This window comes from Triturus cristatus, chromosome 3_1 (genome assembly GCF_964204655.1).
Source record: "Triturus cristatus chromosome 3_1, aTriCri1.1, whole genome shotgun sequence".
Classification (NCBI taxonomy): domain Eukaryota; kingdom Metazoa; phylum Chordata; class Amphibia; order Caudata; family Salamandridae; genus Triturus; species Triturus cristatus.
In genome coordinates, this window is record NC_140583.1 from 944,796,489 (window position 1) to 944,818,986 (window position 22,498).

The 22,498-nt window shown below is 45.1% G+C and overlaps 1 long non-coding RNA gene across 1 annotated transcript in view; it reads right to left on the minus strand.

Moving 5' to 3' along the window:
• The window catches only part of LOC146861300 (uncharacterized), a 118,967-nt gene extending 97,810 nt beyond the window's left edge, over positions 1-21,157 (minus strand). Inside the window, exon 1 of the long non-coding RNA XR_014979241.1 lies at positions 21,058-21,157. This is a non-coding gene — a long non-coding RNA (uncharacterized LOC146861300). The remainder of the gene's footprint in view (positions 1-21,057) is intronic.
• Between the last annotated feature and the right edge of the window lie 1,341 nt (positions 21,158-22,498).

Sequence of the window (22,498 nt, forward strand, 5' to 3'; positions counted from 1 at the left end):
CTTATCAACTGAAGGATCCTGAAGGCCGGTATATACTAGTGGCAGGCCGACTGAATGGTAGGGACGTGGTGCTGGTCAGTATATATGCTCCAAACACGGAACAATCAGCCTTTTTTACACAATTGTCTGGGAAATTTGCTCCATTTTCAACTGGGTCAGTACTCATGGGTGGGGATTTCAATTCTGTCACGGATGTACTAATGTATAGATCTCACCCTCCTCTCCCTGACGCACCTATCCATAACCTCTCAAAGGTCAGACGGGAATGGCAGTATAGGTGGGGACTGGTAGATACCTGGAGGGCGCATCACAGGACCCCTGGGATTATTTGTTTTTCTCTGCTATACACGACCTCCATGTTCGGCTTGATGCAATGCTTTACTCTCCTGACATACATGCTGAGGTACAGTACAGCGAATATCTCACTAGAACTCTATCTGATCATAACCCCTTACTATTACGTGTAAACCTGTTGCCCGATCGACCTTAGATTCCGAACAGGCTCTTAAACCCAGAATTGTTGGAGGATCAGGCATTTCATGAGGTGGTGGGAACTGGCATTACTGATTATTTTCGAGACAACACTGGTACTGCCTCGTCGCTGGCGGTGGAGTGGGACGCTTTTAAGAGTGTGATACGGGGGCATTGCGTCGCGCATAAGATGGGAGTGCATAGAGTATTATTGCAGGATTTAGAGAAAGCGGATCAGCAGTTGCGGGACTTTGAAAGGGAGAGGCCTGAACAACCTGATCACCAGCAAGATTTAATAGCAGCGAGGGAAGAGGTCGCTGTGCAGGTAGAGTGGCTGCGCTGCTTTGATTATAAAAAATATGTTACGCGTGCCCCGGATGGGGAGGCCCATTACATGCAGCAGGGTATAAATTACCTGTTTTTTGTTTACTATAATGATCTGTCTCAAAGCAAGGTGGCCCCTGACGGGGAGGCCATTCGAGGTTTCCTGGAGGTGGCAGATCTTCCAGCGTAAGATAGGAAGAGGGCAGAGTTGTCAGGACATCACCTTGGGAGAGGTCCACGGCACTATTAAACATATGGCCCGTAAAAAGACCCCTGGAGTGGACGGCCTCCTGGTGGAATTTTATAGTGCGTATGTCGATCTTTTGGCCCCTAGACTGGTGATATTGTATAATACTGCAAGAAAGGAACGCCTTTTGCCTGCTACCACTCGAAAGGCGTTAATTATACTGTTGCTAATACTGGGGAAACCTCCCCATGACAGGACGGCCTATCGCCCGTTGTCAATGCTGACCATGGATTATAAAATTTTAAGTCAGATTCTGGCGACCCGACTGCTCCCATATATGGTCCAAATAATACATACGGATCAAGCGGGGTTCATAACAACCCGGAATATGGCCCAGAATGTGCGGCGCCTTATTAGTATTTTAGAAGCTGACACCTACCACAAAGCATCTGCTGCTGTCTTGGCAATAGATATTGAGAAGGCCTTTGACAGTTTGGAGTGGTCATATTTGTTTCAAGCCATGCGGCACTTCAGACTAGGAGATGGCTTTGTAGATTGGACATCTCTTTTGTACTGTCAGTCCACAGCGCGGATGAAGACGGGAGGGATGATATCGGATGCTTGTACTGTGGGTCGAGGAACGAGACAGGGCTGCCCCCTCCCCCCACTGCTGTTGGCCCTGGCCATGGAGCCGCTGGCGACACAGGCCAGGACGGGCCTGCATTATTCAGGATTATGAGTGCGTGAGCAAATTCATCATATCGCATTATATGCTGATGATCTCCTTATGTTTTTGGCCGATGCAGAGGGCGCCCTTCGTGGAGCGAAGACTTTATTGGAGGATCTTGGCATGGTTGCTGGACTCAAGGTTAATTGGGCAAAGACCTGTCTGTTCCCTACCGAGCAGCCGACCGAAGGCCCCGTGTCTACACAGGATATACGGTGGGAGCGCCAATGCATGACGTACCTTGGCACTCGCATTTATCATACCCAAACTAACCTATTGGAGGGTAATGTGAGCAGAGCCGTTAGAGTGCTAAAGGTCTGTATTGAGTTTTGGGGCACGCTTCCACTCTCGGTGGCTGGACGAGTGGCCATTCTTAAGATGATAGCACTCCCCATACTGCTGTACTACTTTAGGATGCTACCTATCTGGATTCCAGCCTCGGTTTTTAAGCAGCTTCAGTCGATGGTGGTTGGGTTCCTCTGGGCTAGGGGATGACGGAGAGTGGCTCTTAACACATTGATGAGACAATGATCGGAGGGTGGCTTAGCGGTCCCTGACTTTGAAACATATTATTTGGCGGCGCAGCTACAGTGGCTTACTCAGGTAGTAGCACGGACGTTCCAGAGCGCTGATGACGTGGAGGGGATTCAGGTTGATAGACAAACGCTCTACAGAATACTATTGCAATCGCCGCTCTCGGCCTCCTCTCTCGCTTGAGAGATGGGGAAATTAAACTCTGCTGGAACAGAAGCCAACGGCGAGCACAAATAGTGCGTCCATACGCCCCTGAGATTCCATTGACGGTGTGCACTGCTCTATCGCATGGTGGTAACTGGGCGGCGTTGATAGACTGGGCGGAGAGGGGATTGCTCACCATGGGAGACCTCTATGAAGATAGCGCCATGATTCCCTTTGAGGTATTACAGGACAAATATGAGTTGGCTCATGGGGACTATTTATTACACTTGGCGCTCATAACGGCCATCCAGGCATATTGACAAATGGGGCTCAGAGAGCCTCCTACTTCAATGGCTTGCCAATATATAGTCCTGGCTGCTGGTACCATCAAGGCGGTTACCTGTTTATATAGCCGAATGAAATACAAATGAAAACCTCTATCAAGACGTATATTTCTTTAAATCTGACCTGTTCAGGTTCTGTCCTGCCAACAAATAACCTATGTCTATGACATCATAGAAAAGGTACAGAAAGGTCATTTAAACTCATTTATATTCTTTATTACAATTTAAAAAATATATATATTTTATAAAATTATATGTCTAATAACACATTTCTCATTTTAGTATTATTTAGATCAATTAGAGAAACACTGTTTTTGTGTACATGTTAAATAGAATCTGCAATTTTTACAAAAAAACATAAGTTACATATAATACATGATAGCAAACTATATGTACATTAGTTGTGATGACCCTACAACTACAAAAGCATATACATTAACACCATACACACTACTACATACATTCGTCAATCATCCTCATACTTATAAAAACAACATGAGATTCAATCCTGTAGGGGGTCCGAACAAATAGGGTGGAGGAAAAACAGAATAGAAACTGTTTCTGATGACACTATGGGGCCGATTCCGATCCTGGAAAAACCGGGTATGAACCGTCGATCGGAGCGTTTTCTCCGTCCGACTCGTACCCGGTCGTAAAACTTTACAAACATGGAAGTACGATTCGCACGGAAACACCATTTCCGTACGAGTCGTACAAAACACCGACCGACGAAAATATACATACGAATGTGATCCGGGAATGCTCCGACGTGACGTCGGGACGCTTTCAGGCAGCGTTTCACGAACCAGGAAGTACGAATCGAACCGACAGCAGTTCGGACGGCAATATTTTTACGGCACCCAAAAAGTGCCGGAAAAGCGAAGTACGTTGCGAAACGACCTGATTAGGGGGCCCGGTACGTGCCGTACCCCCTCCAGCCCCCGTGAGTACGCGCCAAACCCCCCTGTGTATGTACACCCCTGTACGTACGAGTCGTACCCCCACCCGTGTCTGTACACCCGTGTACGTACGAGTGAGGGTTTGACTCGTACGTACACGGGTGTACATACACGGGGGTTCGGTGCGTACATACGGGGGCTGGGGGGGGGTGTTCGGCGCGTATGCGGGCACATGTCTCCATGGTTGCTATGGGAGTTCGGTGCGGACTGTGTTTTTTCCATACGGTTGTAACATCGGACGCACGGGATGGATCGTACTTGCGCGGTCGGACTCCACTTTTCACATTTGTACGGTAAATCGTCCGGGGACGTGTCGGACACATTTTCTGACCCGAGGACGTGTGGGGAATTATTACCAATGCGATTCGTATGGAGTTTTTCCCATGCGAATCGTACTTGGCAGTTTGTACGGCACTTGTACGATTCGTACGGTGAAAAGACCGGATACGAGTCGTACGGGGATATTTTTTACAGGATCGTAATCGGCACCAAGGTCTCCAAGGACCACTCCTCAGGGATAGTACTTGATTTTTGGTCTACGTGCGTTTCGGTGGAGAAACCACCTTCCTCAGGACCAAATATGGATGGGAAGGAATCTCAAGCCCAAAAGAAAGGGCTCGGGGTCATCTGTGGAAATTCAAATACATTTATTTAGTGCAAGAAAAGTGGCAGGAAATTGTTGATTCAATAAAGATTTGTAACTTCATATTACTGGAGTGGATCCCGTGTTCACTATATCGCCGAATGACAAACGAGAGACTGACCCCATTAGTAACGCTCCGACGATGGTGGGAAGAGGACTTAGGCAACGAAATTTCTGAGACAGCGTGGGCCGGACTGGTGGAGCGCACATGGAAAAGCACCAGGAATGCACGCTTTCAATTGGTGCATTTTTTCATTGTTCATCGGGCCTTCCTTACACAAGCGAAAATTCATAAATATTTTAATGTGAATTCGGCAATGTGCCCGCGCTATAACATGGTGAGAGCAGATTTTTGCCACATGATGTGGAGTTGTCCTCAACTTGGAACATATTGGGAGGAGGTGGTCACACTGTTGCACGTTGTCACAGACAGGGACATAGAATCCACTATAGGCCTCTGTTTGCTGCATTGGTTCCCCCATACCTCTAGGAATAAGGTAACAAGTATGTTTATAGACTTGGGGCTTTTGCTGGCGAAGAGGGAGATTACAGCTCACTGGAAGGCCAAGAAGGGCACTAGTTTTCAGAGATGGCGCACTGAGTTTGTTAAATGGGCGGAATGTGAAGGGTCCACGAGACTGCAGCTGGCGGCCCACACTAAAAGCGACAGGGCATTAGAGTTGGCAAGGGCTTGGGAGGCACTGGTACATTTATTGAAAATCCCGCATACCGACTCTGATGTGGAATCGGGCACGTCAGAATTAGAGGCACCACCCTGAGGGGGTTCACCTCCCTAGGGGAACAACTACATTGGTTTCTCACATGGGCACTACCTCTGACAGTGGAGAATAACATTCTTGTTTGCTATTTTGTACTCATTCGCTATTGACACAGCTGTGACTTGTTTCCACCATTGATCACATATAGTTGTTACGCCAATGGGGAGGAGGAAGGGATAAGAGGGAGGGACTAGGGGTTGCATTTCGTGTTAATAGATTTATGACGAATGGATAGATGTAGTTTTATGACACTGGCAGGCCTGTTTATTGCACAAGAAATCAGTTTGTTAATACGACAACTCAGGCTTAACTAACTACTACGGAGTGTACTTTCTTCTGCTGCACATGATTTGTTAGATGTGTGAGGCATTCCTCAGTAATAATTCAATTTCATAGCCTGCTATTGTGAATGTAACTGTATTTTGATACCGAATGCAATTTTTGTGTGGTATAAAACAATAAAAATATATTGGAAAAAATAATTATGGAATCTGAGTAGGAGGTCATTGGTGGGTGGGGCAAAAATAGTTGTTGTACCATGTGCTAAAGCCAGCCCTGCATTGCGGCCGGTCAGAAAATCCATGAAATGGGTCACAATCCTGCATATGCTGTCTACCAACGCAGGCTAGTACGCTTTAGGTATAGTGGTAAAACAGGTTTAACTTTACTTATCTTCAATTAAAGGTTTATAATATATAATTACATTTTTGACCGAAACATCTTTGTTGAACTAACAGGCACACAGTACAAACTTCACAGCAAAAAACTGTGGGAACTTCAAATATCTGGGAATCTTCATATCGCCCTGCCCTAAGGTTTCATGGACCAATAATATTAGCCCACTGGTAGCTAGTCTCACTAATGGAACGACCATAGGGTCCTCCGTCCCGCTATTGCCGGTCAGCCATCTTTAAGATGGTCTAGTTGCCCAGAATTCTCTACAAATTACGAAACTTCCCTTACAAGATTCCACGATCCTGGTTTGCACAAGTGAATGCTATACTTAATACATTTCTCTGGAATGGGGGTGCTATGAAAGTGCCTCTTCACACTTGCACTCAGTCTACTTACTGCGGGGTAATCGCAGCAGCAGACGTTTATGCCTATTATGTTGCCTCTCACGTCCTGATAATTAACGAATGGTGGTATAACTCTCCAACTGACCTGGCTTTTGCACTCGAGCATGCTGCAATGGGGAAGACCCCTCTCCTCCAGCTCCTCTATAACTCTAACACCCTTGAATCATTGCCCTCGGCGTGTAAGGTGGTGATGCACTTTTGGCGGGCTACAGTCCGACAGATAGGATAGTACAGGATTATAACCCAAATGACCCCCCTGTGGTATGGCACGGAACTTCGTCCTGTGGAGGCCCTGCAGGGTTTCCGTGTGTGGGACTTGGTGGGGATCTCTACCCTGGGAGATGTAATGCAGGGAACCGCATTGAAATCGTTCCAGCAGCTTCAGGGTGACTTCCAACTGCACAAGACCCAGTTCTATAAATATCTTCAACTTCGTCACGCTTCGACCCCCTGAATCAGACCCTGGAATCCCTCCCGTAATTCCATCCCCTTGAGGGGTACCTCTTAATGGCGGACCTGGGCCTACATAAAATTAGACAAATATATCAAACATTGACAACTCACACCTGGGCCACCCTCGACAAGACTAGACACGCATGGCAGGAGGACATTCCCGACCTGACGGACAACGACTGGGTGGAAGCCATCGCCAGCCCTGGGAGCGCGGCGGTATCTACACAGTTTCATCTCACACAATTCAAATATTTACATTGCGCATATAATACCCGAACCAGACTCTGGACAATGGGCACTATCAAATCCCCTACATGCTTGAGATGCGAGAGGGAGGAGGGGACATTTTTCCATACAGTTTGGGGGTGTTCCACATTGCAGCCCTTCTGGCACAGGGTCTCCTCATGCCTCAGCAATATATTATCATGGGAACTCCCAAATGATCTACGACTCTTTCTTTTACACAGCACTGACGAGATAGGGGGAAACAAGTACAAGCAGCATTTACTCTTTTTAGCCCTCACTATTACCAAACGTGACATTGCACAGCTATGAAAGGGGACCTCCCCCCTGACCCTGAGAAAATGCAAGTTGGAGCTAGATAGTTGTATGGGTGCGAAAATTACAGTATTTACGGCATGCGGCTGTCCCAACAAAACACCGCAAGATCTAGGCCCGCTGGGCAACGCACCGTGGGATTGACCGCCCCCCTCTACCATCAACTGACCCCTAACTGAGGCCTCTACGTCGGTACTTTCCCCTAGACTTATTTCTTTCGACATTGGGCTTGTCTGTATTTCAGCGACCGTATCCTGGGACTGTTGACTTGAACCTTGAACTGTCTGCATATTGTTTTCGTTTAGTATCCTGCATGTTGGCAGGATTTGCTAAAGAGAAAACTTTTGAAATTATGGTATTCCTGCTCATTAATGCTTTTTTACAGGTTCTTGTATGGTTTATGCCCAGCCTTCACAGGAATAACCTAATCAAATCTGATTTTAAAAAAAAACCTGTGGGAATGATGATTGTGAAATCCAGTCCTTGCGTCTCGACCACAATAAAGTAGGGAAGGAATACCTTCCCATTCGCCCAGAACACGGGACAATGCCAGGCCCACAATTTTGTCAATCTTGGAACTAGCAGAGTATAGCACAGGGGTCACCAACTAATAGCTTGTGAGCTACTGATAGCTCTCCTGCTACCTATAAGTATCTCTCCTATGTACAAGCCAACATACCAAATAAGAAGCATTTGCTTGGCTGAATGTTATATGTAAACAAAAATTGAGAAGCATGCATAGAACGTATGTATTTTCAGTACTCATAAGCTGATGTTTTTTAAAAAATGGTAGAATTTTGAAAATATATTTAAAGCTGATATTTGAGAGACAAATCATGCAGCATTGGGGACATTCCTTATAGTATTACCTTGGTGCCAGGTGCATTGCAGCTATGGTTGTTATGTATTATGCACATTGAGGCATTCCACATTGACAAAGCCTTTTTTACATTACTGCTGGCAACTATGCCTGATAAACTGAAGTGATCACGGCAGGTAGTCTTTCATATAGTGTCCACTATTTTAATTTGTTTGACATAGCAACTATTGCAAAAATAATAATATTAGTAGCTCAAGATGATTTTTACTGAATGTAAGTAGCTCTCATTATAGAAGCGGTTGGAGACCCCTGACATAGCACCACATCTCTAACAGGAGTCTAAATAGAGTGGCGGCTCCTCGTGGGAGTACTGCGGACGGTGGGCTGGGGAGCGGCAGGGTGGGGGGTAGTAAACTCTGGCTTTTGGCTGACCTGAGTTATGTAACTAACTAAATAAATACAATGAAAAAAGAAGCAATATACACTATGTTACACATAGAAAAGCTCAAACAATTGCCATTTGCTGTTGCAGAGGTACCATCAGCAGAATGGATATAGCACATGTTTATTTTTCTGCCAATTTTAACTTTTCACTTCAAATACTGCTTGAAACACCCTCAAGTAGGTAGATATGAAGTGTTAGGAGAATGGTTTGTACATGAGGCATGGATCCTACCTTTATGGTTTGTACATGAGGCATGGATCCTACCTTTAACTTATCATTGTAGGAATGGTAAGATTGTGAGAATACTTTAGGCCATTCTCTGGTTTGCAGGAAGGTCACATGTAATGCATCCAAGGCGAACTTGTCATGTTTTCTGAAAGGGTTCCCAGATGCTGTAATTCGTCTAGCATTCAGATTGCTTTCCAAACCAAGCTATTTGATGTTGAATGATTAAGGTTGCTGTGGAATGAAACCTGGAATACCATATCTGGTGCAGGTTTCTGCGGTTGTGACCTGTTATACACAAGTGCTTTTTCCACCTACCTGTACATTTAGGGATGCAACAATTTGGCCTTCAATTAAAATTTTGAAAGTGAACTTTGATGCTATGAGCAGACTGAAATCCTTATTGTTTCAGAAGGAAATTGCCTTAACATCTGCAGTAGGGATGTTTCATCTTCAAATCTTCAAGTTGCATTATTTTCCTCTGACATACAGTCACTACTCTGAATTAACTCCCACACCCTTGTGGGGAGCGCCTGCACCACATTTCTAACATCTCAAATACTGCACGGATAAGGCATTTTTTTAAAGAATTGGCTCTGAGTTGGTGAGTACCTTCCAGACAGTCTTCAGAGTTACTCCATCTTTCATACACTCCCCGCTGGGAAGTTTTTTTGGAGGCCTACCGCTGGTCCAATTCCTGGTTGTCTGGACACTGATTTTATTTTATTTGCTCCGCTATGGATGTTCCACCATGCAGCCAAATGGGGATGTCACTACCACATGTGCTACTATGTCATGAGAGAAGGATACAGTCCTTTGGTGCATCCTTGCTGCAAGAACTGAAGGACAACTGGTTCTTGTCCTTTCAGCCTGTCTGATTACACTGGGTGCAGTGTGTATTCCTCTGTAAACTTTGTACTTTTGAATGTGCCCTAGACAAATGCATGGGTATGCAACTAATCCAATCAACAGACATGGAACTGTTGATGGGTCCCCTGAAGACTCACTTGTACAGATGCCCTGCTCGATTGCCATTGCTTCAAAATACACATTATGAGGTTTCCTCAGATGCTTTTGCTCCTGGTGATTTGGATCCTGGCTCATTTTCCGCAGATGCACTACTGGCCGTCACTCCTTCAGCGGCTTCTGAAGGGGCTGGATTTGAACATGTTTGTTCCCTGGAGATGGTGAGTGGGGTGCCAACGCAATAATCGTCTGCCGTAGCTGGGGTCAGCAATGTTTTGTCTACTGTTCAGAACATTTAAACAATCTTGCAGTTTCGAGCAGTGAAGATTTTTTTCAATTAGGACACCATTACTCACTAAATTGATTTTAAATTACAGACTTTTGACTTGCCTTATTCTATTGCCTTTCAATATAATTTGGCTTTGTCCAGGTTTTTAGTATTGAAGAAGCACCACAATGCTTTTATGATTTTAGGATCTTATAAAAGGTTTAATATATACTAATAGCAATGTTTTTGGGAAGCTTTTAGTCACGTCACATCCAAGGAGTGGGTGTGATATGGTCACATTAGACCCGAACGAGAACACCACCATTTTACGTGCTCATTTTTAAAGTTGAATTTGTTTCTTAAGTTTTGACATTTGACAAACACTTGCTTGCATGCTTGTATGGGATAATGTTCCATAAAATAACCTTGCTTACAATTACACATCTACGTAGCCATTATGGGACTAGGGTCTCAGTACGCTGTCCTGAAAAAGTTTTCATAAACAATATAAGTGGCAGGACAGGGATACGTTCCCTCCCTAGCCTTTGTGGGGGGGGGGGGGGGGGTATCAGAGGAGGCAAAAAACAAAATGGCCGCTTCTATTGTTTTTTCATTTTTTTAATGAGCCCTGTGGTGGCCCAGGCCCCGGAGGACAAACAAGCATTTATTTTGTTAATATTATGAGGAGCAGGCATGTAATGGGCTCCTATCTCTTAGCCAATATCTGCACCCTGGACTACATCCCCTGTGGCCTGGTGTAGAAGGGGAAGGGAGTGTGGGGCTCTACCCAGTGACCCTATTCATGGGGCCAGCTACACTTTCAGGAGGGGAGGGGGATATGGGGACCCCTACTTAGCCACTTTCAGATTCAGGGATACCAACTCCTGGAGCTCTTTTGAGGCAGTGCCATGGTGACTCAAATCCCTCAGAGCACTGTTAGCTCCCTGCCCACCAGAGTGCAGGCCGAAAGACTGCATTGATCCCACCAGCGGGAGCAGAAAGTTCCCACCAGGAGGGATCACAGATATTTTTTCCCTTCCCTCACTCTGGTGGGCAGAGAGCTGAGGTTTGCTTTTCTGGCGAGAGCAGGAAAAAAACTGATCCTGCCCAGGAGCAGACAAGAAAAGCGGACTCTCGCCAGTACCAAGAACAGTGCTGGCAGGAGAGCCTGAGGGACCATGGGGCCCCTGGGGCTCCCCCATGACCTCAGGACAAAGGGGGGTTGGCCTAATCATTCTGCCATTATAAAAATAATAAACAAACATGGCAGTGCAGGAGTGGGCTACTCTGCTCATTTCATATTCAGTCCTTTTTATTTTTAAAGCACTTTCCTGTACTGACTTATAGGTAAAAAGGACATAGCAGTGATAATGAAATGAGCGGAATAGCCTCTCATTTCATATTCCCTGCTTCTGCCAGGGAGCACCCCATAATGCCCCATGACTGCTTTAAATAGCTATTTTTAGTTCCTTTGAGTTCATTAGGTCTCGCCTGACCCAGCGCATGCGCTGGTCCGGCGAGACTTATTGAGAGGGCTCCAAAAAGTGCTACCAGGCCAGCCTAGAGCTACAGTGCATGTGCGCGGGCGTGCGCGCTTTACCGCGATTACTTTCACTTTCGCAGCCCCACGGCCGCTTTGATGTTTGATCGCAATTGCGATCACTTTCACTTTCGCGGCCACACGGCTGCTTTGCATAGCCAATAGGTCTCGCTTTTGGGACCTTATAAGTATTTAGTTATGCAACTGTTGCATGGCTAAACACTTATAAGGTCCCAAAGGCGAGACCTATTGGCTATGCCAATGCTTGTTTTTTTATGTTGCGGGAGGCTTCATGAAGTCAATCACTTTTTAAAATCATTGCACTATGTCAATTACTAAAAATATATATTTGAGTATATTTATTTGTGATAATAAAACAAAAATAAAAGTTCTGCTATATATATGTTTTATATGCTGACCCCATGATAAAGTCCTTATGTAGGCATAGCCCATAGATCTGCCTTACTTAAACTGACACCCTTTATATTTTTACATTGCACTGACAAAAATAGTGCACTGTGGGGAGTTGGGCATTATGCCTGGACCCAGCACGGTGATGGGCATCTTTATTCATGCAAAAAAAAACATAGAAACTGTTGGTCAAATGAGAATTTACCTTGAAAAAACAAAGACAAGATGTGTTTGGCAAAACAGGAACAGTTGGTTTAATTAAACTCTTCGGCAGGTGCACAGTTACAGAAGTGGGTCTGAGGACTGTGTAAAATACAACCAATTTGAATGCCAATATTTAATTTTTTGGGAGCATCATGAAGCCATTTATAGATTGTTTTTAGGAAGAGGAATGTGGGCCTAGTCATGGAGTCATTAGTTACTCCCACCTGATAACATATGCAGGTGGGTCTTGACCTTGCATGGACACAGTGAGGGCCAGAGGGTAATGTGTCCAGATGTCTGGCATGGGGAGCAAATGATCACTGTGTGTGTTGTGTCCTAATTGGCTGAGTGTTCCTAACTTCATATGGCATCTAACTTTATGGTGTTTTGGGAACGCGTGCCCTTCCGGCTATTTGTGCTTTATTTGGGCCAATCTCTCCAGACCATTGTGGTGTTGCCGCCTATCTGCGGGATTAATCTTGGTTTTTCCTGTTCATGCGTACATTCTGCTGGCTATGTGCTTTCCCACCTGCGATCTGTCAATCAGTTGCCTCAGGCCTGCCTGACCACGTATTTCTGACTCAGTGTTGATGGAGAGGTCTTATTGGGTGATTTCGAGAAAAGTGATTACATTTCGTTTTTATGCACACATGTATTATTGCATACATCGACATCAATATTAACAAAACTATAGAAGTATACTGAAAAATACAAGGGTTAAAGTGATGTTATAGTTAGGAATTGTAATTATAATGTACGATAAATAAAAAAAGCCTTAGAAAATCACTGAAAAAAACCAACGTTTTTTTCCCCCTAAAGTAAACATAACTCACGTTCTCTCCATGAACTGCCAATTTCCTCCCATGTTACATCAGTAATGATATGTTGGACTACATCATTGATAAAAAGATCACTGGTGACAACACTGCATGGTGGGGCTAATGTTATAGTTACTTTAGGGCACAAGTTATAGGTACTTGAGATAACTATAACAGGTGAAGTTCAGTTGTTTTGTTAGTTTAAAATGACATGTTTTAACTGTCATTGTCACCTAGCTATAACATCCCTTTAACCTTTGGCTAGTTTAAGTTGGATTTATATAGCAATAATTAATTTGTTTTTCCTAACTATGACTAAGATTTAAACTTAAATTACATTTCAAAGTAATTTAAAAAAAATATATGTTTCAAATATTTGAGTGGAGTGTTGTCGTATGCTGTATTGTTTGGTGGGGTGTCGTCAGGTGGAGTGTCATTGAGTGGTGTGTCATCGAATGGAGTGCCTTACAGTGGCATAGAGTAGAGTAGAGTCTGGTAGAGAGGCTTAGTGTACAGTAGAATGTTCTAGAGTGGAGTGGCATAGAGTGGAGCAGGGGTGAGTACAGTGTCTTAAAGTGGAGTATTCTTGAGTGGAGTGTCTTGGAGTACAGTGGGGGAGAGTCTTATAGCATGTAGTGTCATAGACTAGATGGAGTGGCATAGAGTAGAGTATACCGTACAGTTTTGTAGAGTGGAGTGCTGTAGACTGTGGGAGAGTGGAGTTGCATAGACTGTCATAGAGTGGAGTGGCATAAAGTGGCATGGGGGCATATCAACAACAACCGGCGATAATTATCTCTAAGCGCATTTAGCGCTAGGATAATTATCGCCGGCTAGCGTGAATTTTTATCGCTGAGATAGCGTGCTATTAGCAACACTTATCTCAACAGCGATAAAAATCCTCACGCTAACAGGCTAACGTGAGATTATCGCTGGAAACCCAGCGATAATCTCACGTTACCTTGTTGATAGGGACAGGCAAACTTAGCCATGATATCCTCCTTCCATAGGATATCATGGCTAAGTCTGAAAAATACCAGACGTAAAAAAGCAGCGTTAACCGCGGTTAGCGCTGCTTTTTTTGTCTCTAACAGGGTTAGCGACATTCTTGATAATAGGAGAAATGTCGCTTAGCGACATTTCTCCTATTATTTTACTCTGCAACGCCCCCTTTGCATCTCATTAGAGATGCAAGGGGAAGCGTAGAGTAAAAGGGTGCTAACATGCAAATTTGCATGTTAGCACCCTGTTGTTGATAGGGCGCTAGTTTTATCTCTCCTTTTTTGGCTTTTAAAGCCAAAAAAGCAGAGATAAAGCCCTTGTTGATATGCCCCATAGAGTGGAGTGACATAGAGTGGACAAGTGGAGTAGAATGAAGTGTAGTGGAGTAGTGTATCATAATTAAGCAGAGTAAAGTGTCATGGAGTGGCATAGAGGGAATTGTGTAGTGTTGTACAGTGAAGTAGAGTGTCGTAGAGTGCCATAGAGTGGAGAAGAGTGCCATACAGTGGCTTAGAGTACAGTAGAGTGGAGAGGCATAGAGTGGAGTAGAGTGTTTTAGACTGGAGGGGTATAAAGTGTCATAGAGTTGAGTACAGGGTCGTACAGTGTAGTACAGTGAAGTGAAGTGGCATACACTTGAATGGTATTAAGTGTCATGTCATAGAATGTGATGAATAGAGTGTTGTGGCATAGAGTGTCATTGTGTAGAGTGGAGTGGTGTGGAGTGGAGAAGCTAGAGTGGAGTGACATAGAGTGGAGCAGCATAAAGAGGATTGGCATGTCATAAAGTAGACTGAAGTAGTGTGTCCTATTGTAGAGTGGAATGATGTGGTGTAATTGAGTACAGTGGAGTGGCATAGAGTGGAGAGTTCTAGAGTGGAGTGGTTTCACTGTTCAATGTTCCTATGGAAAAATGCATAGGAAGAACGTGTTTTAGATCCTCTCTTTTTCTTGGCCTCCGTTTGACAGATCAACCCACAATGTTCCAGGAAGAAGATGAGATGGATGAGGCTCTTTTATGGAAAGTCTATGAAAGATTTCTCAAACAATATCAAAGTTATTAGAAACGAAAAAATCAATTCCCTTTGGAAGTGTGCTCCTAACTTTACTACCCAGTGGCGATCACAATCGACACTGCGTTTTATATATATTCTGCTCTCCCAGCCCGCAGCTCCCCAGCAAACCCAGGCAGTGCTCTGCCTCCGATTGCAGCCTGATAGACACAGATCATGGTTTTAGGCCCCATACCTCGCCACTGGACTGCTCTGCCTTTCAGTTCAGTTTTTGTTTAGTTTAGTTCAGTTTTTGTGTTTAGTTTAGTGAAGTCAGTTTTTCATTAAAATTTTAAGTTTTAAATTCAGCTTCTCTCTCCTCTGGGCTTCTCTTTTTTTCTCATTGCCCTTTCGACTCGTCCTCCCCCTTCTGCCGCTTTACCACTGCTGCTGCCCCCGTGGCCCCTCCTGCTCCCACGTTTTCCCACTTCCCAGCCTCCCAGCTGTCCCGCCCTCCCCGACCTCTACTTAATGGAGGCCGTTGTGCGGACACCCTGCCGGCATGCCAAAGGCAAGCCCATCTGCATCCAATGTGTGACTCGTCCATGACCAGCACCAGGAACCCTCGTCCTCCGACCTGCCTAGGCACTCAACAGCAGCAATTAAAACAACTCCAAGCTCCCCTCATCACTTGAAACCCACAGTCCCTTCACCAGCTGAAACTGCTGCCACTCTCTCAACCTTGCCGAGACCCAGGACCCACCTCCACTGCCCAAACACAACTCCACCACTGCCCATACCCTGCAATGAATTCTCCTCAATGTCCGATCCCTCCACAGACATGCCGTGGGATTCTGGGATCTCCTTGACAGCACCACTCCTGATGTCGCCTTTCTCACCAAAACCTCGACAAGGGCCAACTCAGGACCAGAAATCGCCATCCCTGAAGGATACAAAATCACCCAGAAGTACCACCCAAACCATCCCAGAGGTGGCATCGCCATCGCACACAAGCCCAACCTCTGCCTGAGCACCTACACCAATGGGACCACAGACTCAATGGAACACCTCCACTTCAAGATACAGGTCAACCCGACCACCACCCTCCTAGACACCCTCATCTATAGACCTCCCAGACCCAAGCACCTTTCCCCAACTCCATCTCCGACATCATCGCTTTGCATGCCATCGCCTCCACTGATTACAGTTTACTGGGAGACCTCAACTTCCACCTTGACAACCACCAAGACCCCAAATCAACCTCCCTCCTGGAAAAATTTTGCATCATCGGACTCACTCAGATCGTACCAGGACCAATGCACTCAGCAGAACACACACTTGACCCCGTCTTCACTGCAGGAAACTCCATCTCCTTCAGCCACACCTCCAAACTCCCATGGACGGACCACTGCTGCGTCCACTTCACCTTCAAAGCTAACTTCTCCCACAGACACCCACCCCAGACCCTATGCAGGAATTGGAAAAAGACCTCCAATGACCAGCTCACGGTCATGCTCATCGGCTCCGCTCCCACCACTTCAGATGACGACCCCACCACTGCTGCCCACCCTACACAAATGGATCACCAACTGTGCCAACACTGTCGGTCCCCTCAAGAAATCCTCTAACCTTTATGCCAAAAAGGGCAACTGGTTCTCCACAGAACCCTCGGAATCCCAACAAACCTGCAAACAACTTGAATAAACTATGGAGGAACTCCAAAAACCCAGCGGACCTCAACAACTACAAAACAGCCACAAGGACTGAATCTTGACCCATGCACACAACAGCAAAGAACTCTTCAGCATCATGAAAGAGTTTGCCCAACCCAACAGTGAGTCCACCAACATCCCACCCTCCCAGGACCTCTGCTACAAGCTCAGAACCTTCTTCCATAACAAAATCAAGACCATCTATGACAACTTCGATGACAACAACCTCCACGAGGAACACACACCCACAGCTTCTTGTACCACACAGCCTACACTGGACACAGGGACTGCCCTCAACATCAAAGACACCCTAAATAATATGAAGAACACCCACTCTGGGGCTCCCACAGACCCATGCCCCCACCACATCTACCACAGAGCCACAGACGTCATCGCCCCAGAGCAACAGAAAATTATCAACAGCTCCTTCAAGACCTCCTCCTTACCGGATGACTGGAAACACACTGAGATCAACATCCTCCTGAAAAACCCCCTAGCAGACCCCACCGACCTCAAAAACTTCAGGCCGATTTCCCTTCTTCCGTTCCCGGCAAAAGTCATTGAAAAAGCTGTCAACAGCCAACTCACCTCCTTCATTGATGAGAACAACCTCCTCAACTCGTCCCAATCAGGCTTTAGGAAGAACCACAGCACCAAAACTGCCCTCATCGCTGCAACAGATGACACCCGCTCACTTCTCGACAGAGTAAAGACTGTAGCCCTCATCCTCCTGGACTTCTCCACGGCCTTGGACACAGTTTCACACAGCACATCAGCCCACAAACTCCACAATACAGGAATCCGGAACAAAACCCTTGACTGGATCCACTCTTTTCTCTCCGGTAGAAAACAGACCACTTGCAGAGTCCCCCAAGGATCCTCCAGAAGCCCCACTCTGTTCAACGTCTACATAGCTCCACTCACATCCATCGTCAGATCACAAGGACTCAACATCGTATCATACGCAGACAACACTACACTTGTCCTCTTCCTAACCAATGAACCAAACATTTTGAAAAACAACTTTCAAGAAGGAATGGAAGTGGTCACCAGATGGATGGAGAACAGCTGCCTACAACTGAACACAGACAAAATCGAAGTACTCATCATAGGACCACATCCCAAACAATTCCTGGTAGCCCCCCGCCCTTGGAAACCCACCTCCACCCACGGACCACACATGCAACCGTGGAATCATTCTGGACTCTGAACTCAAAATGGACCGCCAGATCAAAGACTTTCAACTGGATTCCCTTCAAACACAGGAAAACCATCACCTACTCCCACATCAGAAGCAGGCTGGGCCACGGCAACACACTCTATGCCGGAATCAACAGGAACCTCACCCGCAAACTCCAGAACATCCAGAGTGCTTCCGTAAGACCAGTCCTTAACCTATCGCACCACTGCCACCTCTCCCAACACCTGCGGGCACTACACTGGCTTCCCGTCAGGAAGGGAATCACTTTCAAGCTCCTCATCCACGCTCACAAAGCCCTCCACAACTCCCGCCCCACCTACATGAACCACCACCCCAAAGATCCCTCTGCTCAGCCCAGCTTTCCCTCACGATGGTTCCTGCACATCAAGAAGACCAGAGCAGGAGGCCGCTCCTTCTCCTTCCTCACGACCAAGGCATGGAACACCCTCCCTCTCCATCTCCGCCAGATACCATCTCTCTAAGTTCCTGAGGGGCCTCATGACCTGGCTCTTCGACCAATCACCATGAGCTTCAGGCATGAACCCTGGTGAGCCCTGGAAGACCTCAGGACCTGCTTGGCTTCTCGACTTGAGTGACTGCCAATGGAGCTGTGTACGCACCCCCCCAATACCTTGAGACCCTCCTGGGTGAGTAGTTGCTCTTAATAAACCCCTTGATTGATAAATATATTCACTGAAAAAAACACAGGTTTCAGGGACATTGTAGTTAGAAATTAGCATTTAAAAAACCTTAGATATTCACTGAAAAAACCACAGGTTACAAGAACGTTATAATTAGGCTGACATTTCACTCGAACAAAACCAGAGAAATTCTGCTGTTATAGTTAGCTGAGCTAACTATAATTCACGCCCCTGCAATGCACTTCTGATGAAGTCACATATTACATCACTCATGACATGGTCAGTGATATCACTGATGACATCACTGATGATCCAAATGACTTCACTGATGACATCATTCACATAATCTCTGATGCACCTACTCAAACCCCAATATAACCTTCCATACACCCACTCCAAATTTCCGACTACCATTCTTGAAACCATTGACAAACCAATCCAAGTACATAGATACCCACTCGCTGATTCATAGGTCTACGTATACATCCACTCACTCACCCAAACAGGCACTCATACAACTAGTCACTCACCAATATAGCTGCTAATATATCCACTCATACACCTATACAGCCACTCAGACACCGTCAGTCACTAATAGAGCTACTCACACATCTACCCACTCACCCAAACACTCAATCACACTGCCAGTTACTCACCCATACAGAAACACACACACAATCACTACTCATACAGATACTAGCAAATACTTACTCTACTATAGAGTCGGTGACACAAACACACACTAAACCATACAGCTACTCTCACAATCACTCACTCACACATACAGTCATTTATATAGTCCAACACTCACATATACTGCCTGTCATATATGCAGTTACTCACCCATATACCACTGAGACATCCATTCACTCACCTACACAGCAAAATCCACACTCACTCACCCATACAGACCCTCACAGATGCACTCATGAACCCATACACTTAGGGATTCACCCACTCTCAGGCACCCATATAGATACTCAGACAACTAATCAATAGCCAATATAGACACTCATGTATCTACTCACCAACCCAAGCAGCACTTGCACACCAACTGACAGACTGATACACACATTCACACAGATTAGTCACTCACTCATACATTCACTAAGACACGTTTAATCACTCACTTATACAGTCAGTCACGTACCTACTAAATCATCTATACAGTCACTCATACACCCACTCATTCATCAAATACACCATGGCGTATATTTATATATAACATTCTTAAACTTTTTAGAAACACTCAGTCACTGGATGATGTCACCAGTGATGTCATCTATGATGTAATTTGAGATGTCATCAGTGATGTATCACACTAAAGGGTTCAAATATTTGGAGTAAATCAAAGCATCAAACATCACTAACTCCTAACGAGTGTTCCTCACAAAGAATAATGAGATGCTACTATGCACAAAAGGAAGGAGAGGGTGTGTGTAAGAACCGGGAGTCTTGACTTTTAAAGACGAGAACCCTCACTCACCCAAAGGTGACATGCTTCATCATTGGGTCCCCTCTTACACACTGTAACCGCAAGGTATACAGTGTGGGCTACAACTCTCGAAACAATTGAGAGGAGCGTGAGGTGTTTTAAGAGGATGTCAACTTAGGCAAGGGGAGTAAGGGGCAGAGTGTAAGTCAGAAACAAAAAGGATTGTGTATATAAAACTAGCTACTGGGTAACAAAATTCAATTTACTGCTAGTCCCCATCAGCTAGGGTTAAAACGAGGTGATATAGGATTGAAATAATATCCTAATTACTAGTGGTCGACATGTTTCTGCCAGATGACTACAAGTTTGCGGCATTCATCAGGACCTCTCGAAATTATCACTCTGCTACCAAAACAAAAATTGAAGTAAAAACCATACTCAATGTTATGGTGGTTTGTGACAACAGAACCAGCTGCAGTCCGGTCCAGTGTCTGTAGAGAATAAAAATAATCAGCCATTTCTTTGTCATATCCAACAATATATCATGGACTCCCAACACACCAACACACCAATACAAACACCTCACACGTGATTTGTGCTAAACACGTGATTAAAAAGAAACGAACACGTGATGAGGTAAGTATCAAATAGCTTACCTAAAAGGTAATGTTAATTTACCTCTCCCTTACAAGGAATGATGCCTCAGATCACAGATTACTGAGAGAGAATACATAAAAACAACAAATGAACAAAAAATGGACAACTCAAGACCGGTTTTTCCAAGTTGCACAGAGTTACACAGGTATGATATACGCATAGCGCTTCCATGAATGCGCGAGGTAATCAATGTTCATAAAAGACATAGGTAATCTGTCTAGTAATTTGCTTAACATAGTCAAAGAGGAACAGATCAATGAAGAGCTAAGAGACGGGACCAGGGAAACACACAGAAAATATGGCGATAATGGACTCTGCCCAACTAAGTTCAGGATAGTGATCATGTATCTCTCACATCCTATAGAACGAGTGGCAGTATCTAGCACTAGAGTTATGCAGCGCACGATACAAAGTGTTGCCAACAGAATCTCAAGGCCCTACGACACATCGTATACAGTCTGCCCGGCATGTCAACAAAAGTGCACTGGACAAACGGCAGGCATTCTCATCCCACGTACCTTTCATTAACCCGTGTCTTTCCGTTCAGGGCACCAAACGAGGGGAAAGAAAGAGCGCGTCTTCACATGTTTTAAACCCAACTATTGGCTCCGTGAGTATGTCTGACCCGGAAGTTGAACAATTAACATCCGGCTCTGAAGGAATCACGGGAAATGTAGTTCTGCTCTATATATTGCGCTATGAATGAACTTTAAAACGATAGCGTTCTCACCATCAGTGGCTCCAAATGTGTCCACGTATGTAGGTATGCACTAGTATGTGAAGCCATATTGCCACCATATATTAGAATCTCCAAGTCTGTAAGGATAGATAGACGGGAGAAATAAACGGCAGAATCACTCATATGTAACATCAATATATCGTATAATTAGATATATAGAGAGGGCAGCCATTCAGCGTCCCAGCCCAAGTGATTGCCCTGCCAAAAAGCCTCATTACACATAGAATATAACGGGCATAATTATCAGATGTTCTCACTGATATGTTCGGGGAATTTCATAATTTCCAAACACCAATTTAGCAGGGACAAACCAGTGTGTATTCAAATATATTATTAGTGTATAAAGGAAGAAGGGGCAACAAGGTTGTTAACAAACAGCCTTGTACTATCTCCATCACAGGCCTGTTAATGGCCTTACACACACAATATATGTCAGTGTACTTAACCCCTTCCATGCTGCGCAAATTCCGCCGCTGTGCTGACGGAATCTTGCGCGGGCGTGGTCATGACGGAACGGTTCCGTCATGAGCACAGCTCAACCGTGGCTCATGACGGAACCGTTCCATCATGAGCACCGAAGGGGTTAATAACACCAAGCGGACGGGACTCATCAGGACAACAAAACTAAAGGGGACGGTAAAAAGTTAGACCGAACCCCAAGGAATGTCCTCATTTAAACCTGTCACATGACTCCTGGTACGGAAAACCCACCGTTGTTCACGGCGGAATAGAACCTTATCCAAAGGTCGCATATTGACATCATAGTGAGGTTTATCAATAATGACCCATTGAAGATCGTTTTCTGTGTGTCCTTTGTCTAGATAGTGTTTTGTCATGCGTGTATTTGATTTCTTGCACCGGAAGGTACTACGATGTTCAGTGATTCTTTGACGTACTTTGCGACAAGTCATGCCGATGTAAATTAAAGAGCAAGGGCACTTAATCATATAAATCACCCCACTAGTATTACAATTAGTGTGGCTATTCAGTTTCCAAGGCTTCCCTGGTAGAATATCAATTTCTGTTACATGGCTCGTGAAGGGACAACATACACATGAACCACATGGAAAATGTCCAGTGACAGGATTAAGACTCCACAGTGTTGATTGATTATTGTGACACGTGTTAGTTCTTGGTCTCGTGTGCACCATAAGGTCTTGTAAATTGCTACTGCGTTTCAACGCAAAAAGAGGAGAATCCAATGTCAATTTTGCTGTGTT